This window comes from Canis lupus, chromosome 25 (genome assembly GCF_011100685.1).
Source record: "Canis lupus familiaris isolate Mischka breed German Shepherd chromosome 25, alternate assembly UU_Cfam_GSD_1.0, whole genome shotgun sequence".
Classification (NCBI taxonomy): Eukaryota; Metazoa; Chordata; class Mammalia; order Carnivora; family Canidae; genus Canis; species Canis lupus.
In genome coordinates this window covers 44,317,628-44,334,413 of record NC_049246.1, presented here as the reverse complement: position 1 = coordinate 44,334,413, position 16,786 = coordinate 44,317,628, and the positions used below count along the sequence as shown (strand labels likewise).

Here is a 16,786-nt window from a genome sequence, read left to right as displayed (position 1 = left end):
GCTGCTTGGGACCTGGAGGTCATGTTGATATGGGGGCCCTCATCCCCCCCACCCCCACCCAGGGCTCAGCCAGGCCTGCTGTCTGACATGGGGGTGTTGGTGAATCATGCCTGCCAGCCTGACAATAAAGCCAGGGCTCTATGACTCTGGTGGCAGCAGAGCATCCTGCCCACCTGCGGGCACACCCAGATTGCATTTGCTGAAATAAATTGCTGGAGAAAATAAATCCTGCACACATGATTAATGGGAGGCAGGGAGGCAGGCAGCCGCTGCAAAGAGCCGCTGGGGAACAGAGTGACAGTCGGGCACAAAGCCAGAGCTGCCGTGGGGCCTCAGGGAAGGGGCTCTAGTGGCTCTGCAGTCACGGGGGTGACAGTCGCCCTGCCACTGCCACCAAACAGGGGGTCTGAGCCTGCAGGAGGATGGGGCCACCAGGGGCTCAGGCCAAGCCCCAGCGTGGCTCTCCATCATCACAGGTGAAATGTGGAGGGGGCTGATCCCAGCTTGGAGCTACCCTGACCTGGGTCTGACTGTTCCTGGCAATTGGGGGTCCCCACGGACCAGAGTGGGGGAAAAGGCTAGGGTCTCAGGAGGAGGGACAAGGGCTGAGGAGAAGGGACTTCCCTACTGGACAGCTGTGAGTTCTTAAGCAAATCACTCCCGGTCTGGGCCTCAGTCTCCCGGTTTGCTCAGTGGAGCTAGTACCTGTGCCTCTCTCAAAGGTGGTTGAGAGGCATAGCTGAGGCCGCAGGCAAAGCCCCTACGTGGCTGAGGTGCTCTCAGGGGGCCATCCCAACCAACAAAGGGGTAGTCAGCATCTCTGAAGTGTCCATGTTCGTGTTGTGCTGGGGACTGGGGTATAGTCTCTGCCTGCATGGAGCTTATAGGCAAACATTGAAAATCGTCATCATGGGGGCACCTGGGTGGCTTAGCTAAAGCATCTGCCTTCGGCTCAGGTCATGATCCCACGGTCCTGGGATCGAGTCCCACACCAGGCTCGCTCCCTGCTCAGCAGGGAGACTGCTTCTCTCTCCCCCTGCCCTCCCACCTCACTTGTGCTCTCTTTCAAATAAATAAATAAAATCTTGAAAAAAAAAGAAAATCATAATCATAATGACACAAAATGGAAGTCATTTCAAATGCACAAGGTGCTGTGAAGGAAAAAAAAAAAGCCTAAGTGCTGGAGGTTACAATATAGAAGTCAAGGTAGGTTTCTGGGGGGCACTGAACACAAGAGAATTTTGGGCAGAAATGCAAAACTTTGACAGTATCCTCTGTCAGTGAGGTTGCTGGGAAATAGTCTTTTTTTATTAATAATAAATTTATTTTTTAATTGGTGTTCAATTTGCCAACATACATAACACCCAGTGCTCATCCTGTCAAGTGTCCCCCTCAGTGCCCATCACCCATTCACCACCACCCCCCGCCCTCCTCCCCTTCCACCACCCCTAGTTCGTTTCCCAGAGTTAGGAGTCTTTATGTTCTGTCTCCCTTTCTGATATTTCCCACACACTTCTTCTTCCTTCCCTTCTATTCCCTTTCACTATTATTTATATTCCCCAAATGAATGAGACCATATAATGTTTGTCCTTCTCCGATTGACTTACTTCACTCAGCATAATACCCTCCAGTTCCATCCACGTTGAATGCAAATGGTGGGTATTTGTCGTTTCTAATGGCTGAGGAATATTCCATTGTCTACATAGACCACATCTTCTTTATCCATTCATCTTTCGATGGACAACGAGGCTCCTTCCACAGTTTGGCTATTGTGGACATTGCTGCTAGAAACATCGGGGTGCAGGTGTCCCGGCGTTTCATTGCATCTGCATCTTTAGGGTAAATCCCCAACAGTACAATTGCTGGGTCGTAGCTGGGAAATAGTCTTGTCATGGGTTGGGGAGAAGTACCTGCTCAAACCCCTACTTGAATCACAAACACTCTTATTCCATAATGAGCTCTTTGCTTAGGGCATTTTACCCCACAGATATGTGCAAAAGTACATTTATGCAGGAATAGATTACACAGGTGTTCACTGCATCGTTGTTGTTAAGAGCAAAAGAATAACAACCCAAGTATTCATCAAAAAAGGACAGCATTAAATAAACTGAACAACCACACAGTGGAATATTATGCAGCTGTATAAAAGGACCAGGGCATCTATTGTTATGGAGAGAATGTCAAGATAGATTTAGTGAAAACAAAACACACAACAGTGTACAGTGTACGCTCCCTTTTATGTAAGAAAGGAGGAAAAACAGAACACAGATTCTTATCTTCCTCAGAAGGCTACACAAGGAATTGCAAGAGTAGCCATCAGGGGTCATGTGGGAGGGAAGCCGTGCATGGGGACACCGAGGCAGGGAGGCTTTGTATTTTGCATTGCTTTGATTTTTGAAGCATTTGAACTTATGCTCCGCTGCATATATTGTTTAAGTAATGTTTGAGGGCCTTGGCTTCTTCCTGGAGGACTCGGTGCTCAAGCCCGCGCCGGGGCGACTGAGAAGGTTCGAGAGCGCTGGCCTATTCTGAACAAATACAACCAAGCGTCAGGGAGGCACCTGAGGCTCCGCACGTGTGGCCCATACCGGCGGGACTCTGGGCCCGGTGCTCACAGAGGGGCCGGGACTCCACGGGGGCGCTGGGGGGGTGGGGCGCTGGAGGAGTGACCCTATCAGGGGACCCGGCGCCCGGGAGTGTCTGGAGGGACCCCCACCCCCCACCCCCCACCCCCCAGCCGATGGGGGTCCAGGAGGGAGAAAGGGAGCGCGGCTTCGCGAGGACGCCCTGCTCCGGGGCTGCCCGCGGGCTCCAGGCTCCAGGCTGCGGCGCGCTCCCCGCACCCCCGCCCCCGAGGCAGCCCCTCCCCCCGACCGACCCGGCCGCGCCCCAGGCTCCCCAGGGCCCAGCAGGTGCGGGGCGCCTCCTGGTGGCGCTCCGAGGGACACGCAGGCCTTGAAGGACCCAGAAGCCCGGGACGGGGTCCAGCACCCCAGGGAGGCGTGGAGGGCTAAGTGAAACCAAGGGGTCGCACAGCTGGGACAAGGGATTCAAACCCCAGCTTCAGGGAGAGATCCTGGGGCAACCGAAGGAAGGAAGATTCCGTGACTGTGGCTGTCCCCAGCCGACCTGCAGCCGATGGGCTGCGCCAGCCCTGTCCCCCCCACTCCCCCCACCGCCCTTGCCCTCTCTCAGGCCTACCCATAGAAGGGCACAGCTGCCCTGCCTGGCGCCCTTTGGGGCGCGGGGGGGGCGAACCTCCTGCGTCTCCGCCCTTCCTATGATCTTTCCGCCTTGCCCTTCTCTTTCTCCAAGGCAGCACCTGTTCTCTGAATCACCCTCCTCCTCGAGCCACAGCACCGAGCAGCTCTGCCCACCTGTGGAATCCCGGAAGGCGCAAAGTGGAGGACGGGCCTCAGGATTTGCTGGGCCCCTTGTCAAACAATTATTAAGAATTCAAAATGGCCAAAAATTAAAATAAAATAATAAAATAAAATAAAATAATTCAAAATGGTGATGGCAGAGCACTGAGCCAAGTGGGGCGTGTGAGTGCAGGACCGTGACGCTGAGTGGGACCAGAAGCCAGGGCTGCTGTGAAGGTGGTCGGTGGAAGGGGGGGAACGCAGAGGGTGGGGTGGCTGGGCTTCCTACCTCTAATCCTGGGCACACGGGCTCCTAGGCCTGAGGTTGGTGGCTCCCCTCACCTCATCCTTGTGTCTGAGCATCTCCTCTGAGCATCATGAGGTCTGAACATCTTCTGGATCGTCCCTGCTGCCCAACTCATGTGCGCACACACTGCAGTGCTCATGCACATATGCGCACCGGGTCAGGGGGCTCCTCAGAGCAGAGGGCCGGCCCATCAGAACCAGGCCCTGCGGGCTTTATGAAGTGCTTATTTACATGCACTAGCAACACTAAGCCTATAGATATACCCACTTTGCGGATGAACAAACTGAGGCACGGAGAGGTTGATGGCTTACCAAGAGGAGTCAGAGTCCCTAGGTCTGGGCATGGACAGCGGGGGAGACCCCTGTGAGGAATTAAGAGGGCTGTGGGAACTTGCTTTAGCTATTGTCTAGCTTACACAGTCCTGGCTGTGGCCTGGGGGAAATAAAATAATTTACAGTAATCTGTGGAGTTCAAGGAACTGTTAGCATGTGCCAGGCTCCACTCCAGGCATCCTACAGGTTCTGACTCAGGGATCCCTCACAGAAGCTTCATGCAGTAGGGGCCATAGTCACCCCACTTTACAGACAGGGACCATATGAGCTACAGTCAGGTCACACACCCTGCTGGGGGCCACAGGACAGAAAGGGGAGAGTAAGATATATTTTTAAAGATTTTATTTATTCATGAGAGAGAGAGAGAGAGAGAGAGAGAGAGAGGCAGAGACACAGGCAGAGGGAGAAGCAGGCTCCATGCAGGGAGCCCGACGTGGGACTCGATCCCGGGTCTCCAGGATCACGACCTGCGCTGAAGGCAGCACTAAACTGCTGAGCCACCTGAGCTGCCCTCCGGGATCACTCTTTGAGCTGAAGGCAGACACTCAACCACTGAGCCACGCAGGTGTCCCTAAGGTAGGATTTGAATAAAGGCAGGCAAGGTCTCCTGCCTGAGCCAGTACGTGGCATACCTTTGAGGGTGCTGGGTGAGGCCAACATGGTGACAGAGGGACAGACTGCCCCCTGGTCTCTCTGGGGTCCATCTCCGTCCCATTGTGCTCTCTCTTGCTCCCTCAACTTTGAGCCACATTGTCTCTGAGTTCTGCTTCAGGCCTGGCTCCATCTTCTCCAGGGGGTCCCCACAATTCTCAAGCCCTATCATGGGACCCAGGCTATGGGGGATGTGGGGTTTGCTGAGTGAGGGGCTCCTCAAGGAGTGCTGGTGCTTGGAGTCGGAACCCTGGCGTCTGGTCTCCCGTCCCCCAAGAAGCAGGCTGCCCAGGAAAGGGTGCTGTCCATGGCGCCAGAGGCCCTGCCCCTCGGCCTGAGCCAGTTCCGACAGGTCCACTCTCCCCACCCAGTGCCTTCCCAGCCCAGGAGGCTCCAGATCAAGTGCAGAGACATTAAAGTCTTGAAGCCATGTGGCATCCTTGCCCTGTATAGGTCAGGCATCTCACCTCTCTGTACCCTCCCTGCAGTCCTTGCCTGTCTCTCTGTCCCTCTCTCCCTCTCTCAGACACCCCTGCCCCCTCCATCTCTCAGTGAGTCGGGGTCTCTGTCTTTATCACTGTCTCTCTCTAACATCCCAACCTCTGTCTCTCGGACTCCTCCCTTCCCCTCCCCTGTCTCTGCTGTCTCTGGTTCTCTCCCTGTGCCCCTCCTCCCACCTCCCCCCTTCCCCCCCACCTTCCCAAGTCCTTTTGTACCCCCCCCCACGCTCCCCAGGGCTCCGTTCTCAGGAAGCCTCCTCCTCTCCCCACCTCTCTTCCCAGCCGTGTTGGGGCAGAGGGGGAGCAGGAGCACATTTCTTCTTGTCCAGGCCTAATATCTTAATGCAAGGCCATTACTCACCCGGAGTCCAGGCAGGGCAGGCCTCTCCCCTCCTCGTTTGTCATCCAGAGTGAAGCCTCTGCGTTGTTCCTCGGGGATCAGATTAAGGGATTGACAGTCAGGATGAACAAATTTAGCGGCCGGTGCTGCCTCCTCACTCCCTCCCACCCCAGCCTCTGGGGCTCCAGGTCCCTCAACCTTGCACAGGGGAGGTCTGAGGCCCCAGGGAGTCCTGTTGCAGCTTCTACTCCTCAAAGTGCCTGCCAAGGGGAAGGGGTAGTAGGAGCTTTTCTCCCAAGTGAGGAAGAGGAAGAAAAAGGAGCTGGGTCCAGAGTGACCTCTACCCCTGGGGGCTGTTGAACATTTACTATAAAAAATAGAGCAGCTAGCTCGAGAAGGCCCTTTATTAAGGACCCTTTGAAAGCCCTTTACCTGGATTCACTCATGCAATCCTTACAACTGCCCTAGGAAGTAGGCACTATTATTACCCCCATTTTACAGGGACTCAGAGAGGTGAAGTGACTTGCCCAATGCCACACAGCTAGTGAAGTCTGTCAGCCATGGTGCTTTGTATTTTTGTTAGTTTTCTCAACACAACGTCTGTGGGAGAGGGACCAATGTTATCCCCCTCTGACAGGTGAGAAAACAGGTGTTTGTCCAGGTCTAGAGCCCTTGGGCATGGTTCTGTTCCCCTATATGGTCCTGCCCTCCCTCCGTGTCTCATCTTTCCCAGGGACAAGCTCAGCTCCGCACTGCTGTCTGCAGAGCAAGTATTACTGTAGCCATGTGGGGGAAGCAAGAGTGAGGGGCTCCCTGGCCTGGCCTGGCCTGTCTGCCCCTCAGTTCCATCTCCGGGGCCAGATCCACACCCCCCACCCAGGGCTCTGGAGCAGGGGCTGTGTCGAGAGTGACCCCCGATCATCACACCTCTCTCAGGCCTTGTCACGAGCACCTGCTGCCTGGAACCCAGACCCCAGAGCTGACAGCCAGGAGCTGCCTTCGTGGGAGGGGCAGGGAAGGGGCTGAGGCGCACACCTGGAGCCTTCGCACAGCCGCCTGGACACCAACTCTCTTCCACTTTCCACATCAGCCGGGTTCCCATAGTAACCTCCAGCTTGCTGTCTCCTAGCAACTGAGTGGTCCTCGGAGGGGGAGGCAGAGGAGTGGAGAGTGGCTGACATTTGAGGCCAGAGAACTCAGGTTCGCGTTTTGGCGATGCGATGTCAGAGCTGTGAGGTCTTTGGCCGGTCGCTTAACCTCTCTGAACCCCTGCTTTCCCTTCTGTGACATGGAGATGACACTGCTCAGGGACGAAGCGTTTGGGACAGAGCTGACAACCCGGGAAACCCAAAGGGTTATGCAAAGGTGTGGAAATAATGTGAGAGGGCCAGGGGGACACTGTTGGGCCTGGGTGCGAGCGGAGGGAGGTGAAGCCTGGGTCCGGGTCCATCATGAGAGACCCCAGCCTTGCCCGGCTGGCCCCCCCGCCCAGAATCCTTGGCCCTAGAGATCACCACGGGCCCCAAGGACTCTCCAAGACAAACCACACGCCGGGGATGGTTCTGCTTGTCCCCTTATAAAACCGCAATGTGCTGGCTTCCGGAATCAGATATGTTCTGTGCCCTTGACGTGGACCGCTTCATTTTACCCAGCGAACTAGGTTCTTTTGTTATTGCGGGTGTCAGTTGGGGAACCCGGGCTCAGAGAGGCCATGCGCTGGGCTTGCTTGTCGCGGCTCTCCGCAGGCAAGAGGGGGCTGGAGCCCCGGCTCTGAGAGCCAGAGTCCTGCCACCTGTCCCTTCCTTCTCCGGGATCGTGATCCGGAAGGAGCGAGTGTGAGAGGAGGGGTGACTAAGGAGGGAGGTGCCCGAGGAGGGGGTTGGGAGACCCCGGGACAGGCCGGGGCACCTGAGGCAGGGGACAGGGTGCCAGGGGGCAGAACGGAAATCCCTGGGCCGCTTAACCGGTGCGGACAAAGTGCCTGGGGGCTGTGCCTCCCCCCCACCCGAACCCTCTCGGGAGGGCAGAGGCGGGGGTGGGGGGTGGGGGGCGCTGGCTCGGGGTCAGCCGGGGTTCTCCGCACCCACGGGCGGAGGCAGGCAAGGGTCCAAGGGAGGGGTCAAGCCCGAGAGGCAGGTGCGAGGAGGGGGGAGCCTGCGGCCCGAGTGCCCTGGGGGAGGGTGCGACCCCCCCCCCCTGCCTGTGCCCCGAGGCCCGGCCCGACCCAGCCTGCCAGCTCCGCCGGTCCCGGTCCCTGTCTTCGCGGGGCTGGGGCAGGGCTGAGCCGACCCCCACCAATATTCCCCTGGGAGCTGGGTCTCCCCGCCGCAGGCCAGGAGGCCCCCTCCCCCACGCCGCCCTCCGGGCTGAGCCTTTCCCCTCCACACCCCCCACCCCCAGCTCAACCCCCCTCTGGGCCAGAGCCAAGGTCGCTGCGGCATCTCTGGACGCTTGATTCAATTAACTAATTCCCGACAAGACAGATGTGCAATTCCCCACCGCCTGCCATTGGGCGGAGATGGAGCTCCCCGCGGGCGGGGGGCGGGGCGGTGACGTCAGGGCCGGTAGCTGACGTCATGGGCGCCCAGCCAGGAGTCCCGCAGCGACCCGGCCCTCCCAGGCTTCTGCAGTGAGTGCTTGCTTGCGCGTGTGGTGTGCACACCTGTAGCTCCATGCGCCACCCCTCTAGGGGACGCCCTGGGTCGCGGGGGTCTCCACTGGGTCCAAGGTTTGGTCCAGCTAGGCTGACTCCTAAGGGTGCGACCGTCCCCGCCCTGGCCTTTCTCCTTTGCCCTCTGAATTTGCCACGGGGGCCCCGCCCCCCCGGGTCTCTTACCTTGGTGGAGCTTTCTGGTGAGTGCGTCACAGTGAGGTCCACGCGTGTGCATACACACCCAGGCATGCACACACAAGTGCACACAGAGCCTACCTGGACACACAGGTGTATGGCCTCGGAGCATGCTTCCAGACGAGCACACAGTGGTGCCCAGGGGCACACACAGGGACACAGGGAGCCACGGTAGTATCTCAGCCACGCGTGCACACACATGTGCCCACGCATGCACGCCCTGCAGGCCCCCCCTGGCCTCAGCCCCTCCTCAGACTCCTGGGCCTCCTGTGGGGGTGGGGTGAGGAAGGGGCAGCAGAGGGGGAAGGGAGGCCTCGTCAAGGACACCAGCAAGGAAAGAGGAAAAAAAAAAAAATGAAGTGGAAGAAATAAAATCAAAAGGCTTTTAAGGCTGCTCTCCCCAAGTAGTTGATGTCTTGGCTGCGATTGCCGGCAATGAAATATGGTGCTCTCTGATCGCTTAATGCACAGAGCCCTGCAGCCCCTCCCCCTGCTCAGAGGCAGTCCCCTCCCCTACCCCTCCACTCCCCTCCCCTCCTGATCCTCCCTGGCAGATCTGCCTCCTTGCTCCCAAATGGCCCAGAGTGTGTGGTGGAGGGCACAGCTGATGCTCACTTCGAGTCTGGCATTGACCCCAGGAGGGGCTCCAGAAGCCACAGCTGGCATGAGGACCCCAGCCCACAGTCTGGGCAGGAGGGGAGAGCCCAGGGCTGGGACCCCTGCCCATGCCTGGCAGTCGTGGAGCTCAGGGTTCTCCCTGCAAAGATGCTGGGTCTGGGGGCCTCAGGGCTGAGGCATCCATCCTCAGCCAGGAAGGGAAGGTCATAGGATCCATGTGTGCCTCATAGGGATCTTCAGCAGCCTCCATGGAGAGGCTGAGACTCTTGGAGATTTTGTGTGTGTGTGTGTGTGTGTGTGTGTGTGTGTGTTGATGGGGGTGGATGACTTGGGGGGTGGGGGGACGGAGTCCTGGCCTAATTCTCAGCCTTTAGCTAAAAACTAATCTCAGTCATGGTTAAAAGGCCTGGCTTTCAGCCTCAGCTCACATTCAGCTCCATCACTTCCTGGCTCTGTGACCTTGGGCATCTGTGAACCCCGTTCCACACCTGCAAGGATGGAGCGAATCATAGAACTGGCCTTATAGGGTTATTGGAGGATTAAAAGAAAATATATGCGAAGCGCTTAGCAGGGGCCTGTGCAGGGCGGGAGGAGGGCCATAGCGGGGCTAATTACGTAACTGCCCACTGGCCCCGCGCCCTGGCCCTGGACTTGGAGGGCCCGCTGCCCCTTCCCCTTCCCCAGGCGCTCTCCTCCCCCACCCTTGCTTCCACACCCCACCCCGCCCCCAGGCAACTGTTCACTCTGCGCCTTTCTGTCAGGGCTGCCAAATTGGCCAAATCTCCGTAATGCTAAAAAATTGGCCCATTAGCTGGCAGGGAACATTGACAGGAGCGGGGAGCGGAGTGTATTGCTGCCACAGATGTGCCAAGAGGGCCAGAGGGAGGGGGCTCCAGGGCTCCCCTGGGAAACCAGCGATGCCCAGGGAACGGTCAGTTGCCAGGGTGTGTGTGGGTGTGGGTGTGTGTCTGGGGCCCTATTCTATGCCAGACATACTGCCAGGGGCTTCCACACCATCACTTCATATAAACCCCACAAAGGCCCTGAGAGTTTGGCCCTGTAATTGTTCCCATGTTACAGATGAGGAAGGTGAGGCTCAGAGCACCATTGCTCAGGAGAGGACTTACCCCTGGTCTGAAATTCCACTGTGCTCCCTGGAGCCCCCTTCCCGGGTATCCCAGTGGCCCCCCAAATACCCCAGAGGCCTTGCTCCTGAAGTCTCTGCCCTCTGTCCCATCCCTGTCCTGCCTGTCCTGCCTCATGGGGGTGTCCCTCACTGGGGCAGCTGGCCAGAAAGGTGGTCTTCTTGGGATCAGCCATGCCCAGTTGCTCCTCAGTGGAGAGAAATGAGGTGTGTGGAGGTCACCAGGTGCCTGGAGGAGGATGGGGAGGGAGGCTCAGGGCTTCTGGCTGGCCCCCCGCCTTCCCTCTTGGGGGTGCTTAGACAGGGGCTGCCCACCTGAGGCATTCCCCAGACTGGGGGCCTAGTCATGGGCCCCGGCTCTTCCCTGATCTCCTTGTTTAGGATCTCAGACAGACACATTGTTCCCATTCTCAGATAAGAAAACTGAGGCTTAAGGAGGCCCAGTGACCTGTTCACAGCTGGGCAATGGTGGCTCTGGTGTTTAATCCAGATTAGTATGACACCAGAACCTGAGGTTTTAATCCTATTGCTCTAGTGATGGGGAGCGACCTCACTGGGTGTCACGTCCTATTCGGAGACAGTTTTAATCCTGAAAATGTGTTCATTCATTCTTTCATCCCTTAAATGTTAAGCCCCTCCTAATGCCAGCACCATGCACTGGAACACAAGATGAATAAGGCCCTTCCCTACCCGGGCCTGGCTGCTCCATGCGGTAGAGATCAGCACTGCCTCACTAGCAGACCCAAGGAGGCCCCCCTAATCTGCACCTCTGCCTGCCCACCCTCCCCTTCTGCATCTACTTGCATATAGTATGCCATTGTGCTCAGCTACATGGATCCAGGGGTCTCCATGCCTGCCCTGGAGAAGCTGAGACACCTGTTAGTGGGGTTCAGGGCCCCTCTGGTCCTTCCTCTGCAGTCCCCAACATCCCACCCCCACTGCCAACAGACCTCAGGCAGGGTGGTAGGTACCTGATGATGCTGATGGTGGGGATCGTGTGCTGATGGGGTGGATATGGGGGTGATGGAAAGGAGGGGGTGATGCAAGTCCAGGCCCAAATGATGGGAAAGAACCGGCAGAGAGAAGAGAGAAAGGGGGGGGCGTGCATGCAGAGAGGTGTCGCTCACTGACCTTTCACCTGCCCCACCCAGTGAGGCCCATTTCCTCAGCTAGCCATGGGAAGGCTGGGACCTTGCTCCTTTCCAGCCGGGGTCTGACCAGGCACCTGGAGCATGCGCATAGGTCCCGACAGACAGGGTGAACCCCAGCTCTCCTGCACCAGGGGCCCTGTCAGCAGGGGACCAGGGGTCCAAAGTGACAGGCACGGTACTGGTGCATGGGCCTTGGGCAAGGGTCCCAAGGTTGTGGCCTTTCCCTCAGGGCTCTGAGGAGGGTGGAGGCAGAGCTGTGGAATAAGGCAGGCTCTGCAGGAAGGGACGGTCATGTGGGCTGGCATGGGCAGGTTGACATGGTGCTTCTGAATTTGGGATCAGACCGGTTCAAATCCAGTTCCTACCACTGACAAGCAGGGGTGAGGGGGTGGGGGACGACTCACTGTTTCATAATCTCCTCGAGTCTCAGCTTCATCACTGTCCTGGCACACGGGATGATATGCTATCTACTTGGTAGTAGTGATTTTTGCAACAATCCTGCAAGTTGGAGGCTCAGCAAAATGCCTGGCATGGAGGAGGCACTCCGGAGAGGTCACTGTCTTCATTCTTATGGCCTTTGTTGGCTCCTCTGGGCTGCCGCAGATCCTGCCAGCACCAGACCCCAGGTGCTCACGGCTGGGCGAGGGGCTGGGCTGGGGACCCCTGCCACTGGGCCTCTTGGCAGGCAGGCTGGGCTGGCAGGCTGGGCTCAGATGGCCCACCTCCCTGTCCCCTCCCTGTGCCAGGCGGCCCGGCCCTCCATGGCCCCCACCTCCTGGCCTCCCCCTGCGCCCTCTCCACAGGCTGGTGAGGGCTCTGACGTGTGAAATAAAAAGGGATTTTAATTACCTCTCAGCAAAACAGCAATTAGAGAGAATCACAGCCCAACAACAGTCTCCTCCTCCACTGCCCCCGCCAGGTCTTTCTCCCCTTTTTCTCTGGCCCCCACCCCAGCTCTGAGGCTGGATGGAACAGGAAGTCCTCTGAGTCAGCTCAGGACCCTGTGCCCCGGGTCTGGAGACAGGGAGCCAAAGGCCATGAGCTGGTCTGTACTAGGGACAGGGCAGAGGGGACAAAGAGCTACACAGGGAAGCCCCCTGATGGCTGAGGGCTGGTCACTCAGGTGGGGTCTCCCTGTGTATCTGCACCTTGGAGACAGCCAGTACCCATATCTTTGGGGTCCACATGTACCCCGGTACCTGCCCATCCCTTGTGTGCATGCACATGCACATGTGTGTACGCGTGTGTGGCCTGTATGACCGATGTGTGTGCACGCAAGCGTTTAGCACCCCAGGGCAGTGCAGCCCTCAGGATGAGCCCTCTGTGCTGGGGAAGCTGCACAGTTTTCAACAGGCTTTTAAAATAATTGCCTGTGACCCTGAGCCGAAGCTCGTGTCCACTGGGCGCCCCCCCACCCGGGCCCCTGCTGCCTGGGGTCACTTCTTGGTCCATCTGCACAGCCTGCAGCTCTGCATTTGGGGGGGGCGGGGAGGGTGGGGTGGGTGTGTCCACAGGTGGCCTGAGGCTGGGGGCGGCGGTGGTGGGTGGCTGATTGAAGAGGTAATTGCAGGCAGCAGGCCCTAGCTAATGCATGTTATGATTAAGCCCCATTACGGAGGGAGGCCGCTGGAGCATGGGGGCGGGGGCGGGGGGAGGGCAGGGAGGCTGATTCTGGGGGGGCCTGCGCCAAGGCTGATAGTCTTTCTCATGGGGTGGGGGAGCAGGCTGCCACTGCCACCTCTGCGGTCCCCTCCCCCTCCAGGACTGTCCCTGGGAGAGCCGAGCTGTGTCCCCCGGCACACACACCCCTGGACGACGGTCTGAAAGCCCTGTTCTGTGCTCTAAGGGGCCCAACCCGGGGTTAGCAGCAATTTCCTGGCCATTAATCTTGGGGTTCCTGTGGCTGTCAGGGGCCCCCTGGCCACCGTAAGTCTCAGCACCAGGGGATAGCATGTCATTGGGCTGCAGAAGCCAGGATGGCTGCAATTAGGTGGCTGACACCAGAGACCCCAGCCCCACCCCATCTCACTGGGTGCCATAGGTGCCACTCAGGCAGCCCTCCTGCCCATCAGCTGAGGATGGTCCCGGCCAGAGCCCCCTGATCTCCTGCGATGTGGGCCTTGGAACTGGGCTTGCTTGTCCGTGGGGAACAGGCCTCGGAACCTTTCACTTCACAGAAACCCAGAGAAGTTACACACTTTCCCAAGAACACACAGTAAAGGTTGGATCAGACCTTGTGTTACCCTCGAATCCTAGCTTGGTCACTTGCCAGCTGTGTGACTTTATGAGTGTCACTTAACCTCTCAGGCCTCAATTTCTGCCTCTGAAAAATGGGGATAATAGTGGCATCTACTCCTAGAATTGTTATGAGGATTTAAATGAGACAAAGTAGCACTTAGAGTCCAAAACCTTTTCCAGAAGTCAACTACTCGTACTTTTAGCATGGCCTCTGCTCTTTGACCTGTGTCCTTTGTGGTAGGCAGAGTTCTAAGATGTCGCCTAAGATTCCTGGCCCCTGTTGTACATACACACACAGACTCTCCCCATTTTTCAATCAAACACAAACCTGGGTACTGTTATGAAGGGATTTTGTAATTGTAATTAAGATTCTGAATTAGTTGAACTTAAGATAGGAAGGTTATTAGATCTAATTACTTGGGCCCTTTAAAAGCAGTTTCTCTGGCTGGTCGATGAGAGGAAGACAGATTCAAAGCATGACAAGGATTCAGTGCCAACAAGATTGTCCACTGATGACTTTGGCTGGAAGGGCCACCAGGCAAGGGGTGCAGGTGACCTCTAGTTGCTGAGAGCAGCCCCTGGTTGACAGCCAGCAAAGAATGGACACCTTGATTCTACACTGAAGGAATTGGATTCTGGCCCAACCAGTGAACTTGGAAGAGAAGCCTGAGCCCCAGGGAGAGAGCCCAGCCCCCACCCACCCTGACTTCAGCGCCATGAAGCCCTGAGCCGAGAACCCAGCCATGTGGAGCCTGGAATTCTGACCTACAGAAGCTAAGATCATAAATTTGCTGTTTTATTTTATTTTTTATAAGGTTTTATTTATTTATTTGAGACAGAGAGAGTGCATGTGAGCATGACCTGAGGAGGGGCAGAGGGAGAGGGAGAAGCAGCTTCCTGCTGAGCTGGGATCCGGGATGTGATGCTCTATCCCAGGACCCTGAGATCATGACCTGAGCCAAAGGCAGACGCTTGGCAGACTGAGCCACCCGGGTGCCCCAATTTGCTGTTTTAAGTTCCCACATTTGTGGAAATTTGTTACACAGAAAACTAATAACCCTCTGTGGTAGTTCTGAGGGAAGGCCCTGGGACATCCTGCCTGGAGGGGAGCTGGGTGGTGCTGGGCTAAGGGCAGCCCCAGGTGAGGTTAGCACCCTCAGACTTGTGGCTGCTGGCACTTCTGAGGAGAGATGAGGATGGCAGAGATTGGCAGCCAGGCTTCCGGCTCAGGACACCAGCGTGGGGCCGGCGCCCCTGGATTGCTGCCAGCTGACCTCACCTCTGACCTATCATCCATAGAATGTCTGTGGGGGCCCCTCACCATCCCCTGCCTCAGCCCACAGCTAGAGCTGGGCGTGGATGGTCCCGGTGACATGCAGGTGTTCAGTGGGAACTCTGGTCCTGGCACTCTATCCCACAGTTCCACTCCAGGGAGTCTCTGACAGTGCCCCCTGCAAAGCACACGGTCTAGAGGGAGGTCCCACCCGGGGCCGGGGCCCTGTGCCTGGCCCCCTGAGGCCCTCTGAGGCCCTTGGTCTCCTCCCGGCCGCAGCCGTGCTTTCCTACAAGGGGCAATTAGTGGCCTCGGCTTTAATTAGCTAAAGATCCCCTTCAGCTCCAATCACTTGAAATGATGGTGGAGTGCTGGGGGAGGGGACTTCGGCCCAGTGACCCTGTGAGGCAAAGAAGAGGCCCTTCAGGTCCCACTGGCTTTTCTGGGCTCTGCCCATCCCCAGCCCCCTTGCTTCTTGCAGTCCCCGGCAATGGGCCCTGCTGATCCTGGGAGGAAGTTCCCCAGGCTCTGGGGTCCACCTTCCTATATCCCCCAAACACCCCTGGCTTTATCCTCATTTTGTACTAGGAGCTGACTCCCTGTCACGGCCTGTCCATCAAACAGTAAACCCAAGAGGCCTTGGTCTCAGAACTGAAGACCCACAGGCCTCAGCCTGTCTCCCCTCTTTCCTCCCTACCCCCCACTGCCAACGCCCTGCTTTGACTCTGTCCATCTGGCCTCCACCCCCAAGTGCATTGTGGTCAAGGCGGTGACACTCGGGCTGGGCAAGGACAGGGTGCTGGGAAATCTGGGGTCCCAACAGAGCTAAGGAAGAGAGGCTGGGAGAATGCCAAGTCACAAGATAACGTCAGGTGGGGACAAATGCTGTACAAGATGTACCCAGAGCGACAGACAGAAAACTGTGTTTTCTGGGTGCTCCAGACAGGGAGATCCAGAAAGAGCCCTTGGAGGTGGGGACATCTGGACGGGAGGCCAGGCCCTGGCTGCAGGCCCTGAGATCCCTCCTGAGGTCTCTGGGTAGAGCCACCATGGCACGTGCCTGGTGCCCCGGATGCAGCCCCCTGCCCCCCAACACAGTTCCCAGGCTGAGCTCAGAGCTGGGCCCCTGTCTGTGTTGCCTTCACTTGGGTCCCAGGCACCCTGTCTGTCCCCTCCAGAGCCGACCCTTCATCTCCTGGCCATCGTGTATGCATCCCCAAGACGCTGAATACAGCAGGCCGGCTTCAAGCTCAGCTTCAGGGCTCGGGAGCCGCGTGAACAGGGCAACTTTCTTTCTTTCTCTGGGCTTCGGTTGCCTGCAAGTAAATTGGTGTCAATGCCAGGGACCCCCTCCTAGGATTTCTAGGGCTCAGTGTGGTGAAGCAGGTAGAAGGCCTGGCTGCTCCCACCTCTTCTATTTTGGGGGTTCCACCCACAGCTGTGGGGGGCCTGTCTGGATGGGGGCAAGGCCTGCTCTTTTCAGGCCAGCCTGGCACCGGGTTCCAGGCTGGGCACACAAGGGCACAAATCTCTCCTGCAAGCAGAGGCCCTCAGGCAGGCACCTGTCCAACCAGGGGGGCTGTTAGGGGATCCCGGAAGCCTGAGAGGGAACCGGAGGACAGGAGGGCTGGAGCTGGGGTCCTCAGGCCCAGGGGATGGATAGCACAAAGGCATAGATTTGGGGGTCCAGTCCCCTTGAAGAGGAGGGACATTTAGGGGAGCATGACCCAGGGCCCTGGAAGAGGGTCTGAGGCCAGACTGAGGAGGCCCCAGGAGCCATGATGAGGGGTCACAGAGGAGGGTATGGGGTGGGAACAGGCAGGAGGCAGCAGCACCTGGGTGAGCAAGCTGAAGGAGGACAGCAGCTTCCTCTAGCAAGGATGGGCAACTAGGGACCAGAACGGAGTCAGGATGGATGGGGAAGGGAGGAAGTAAGGCTGAGACGTTGCCGGACTCAGACTGGGCCCTGACATAGAGAATGAAGACACCAGGGAGTCAGAGGTGAGCGGGGTGTGGAGCACG

The 16,786-nt window shown here is 57.8% G+C and overlaps 2 long non-coding RNA genes across 5 annotated transcripts; one reads left to right on the top strand and one right to left on the bottom strand.

The window, feature by feature from the left end:
• Positions 1-1,777: 1,777 nt before the first annotated feature.
• On the bottom strand, positions 1,778-7,392 carry LOC106557772. Of its 2 annotated transcripts, XR_005378826.1 has the most exons (4): positions 6,420-7,392; positions 5,514-5,582; positions 3,202-3,377; positions 1,778-2,528 (listed from the first exon to the last, which is right to left on the bottom strand). It is a non-coding gene; the product is annotated as an uncharacterized LOC106557772 (long non-coding RNA). The 2 variants fall into 2 exon arrangements; XR_005378827.1 differs by lacking the exon at positions 3,202-3,377.
• On the top strand, positions 6,621-14,295 carry LOC119865965. Of its 3 annotated transcripts, none has more exons than XR_005378823.1 (2): positions 6,621-6,857; positions 13,928-14,295. It is a non-coding gene; the product is annotated as an uncharacterized LOC119865965 (long non-coding RNA). The 3 variants fall into 3 exon arrangements; XR_005378825.1 differs by having other exon boundaries at positions 13,925-14,295; XR_005378824.1 differs by having other exon boundaries at positions 6,621-7,327.
• The last annotated feature ends 2,491 nt before the right edge of the window (positions 14,296-16,786 follow it).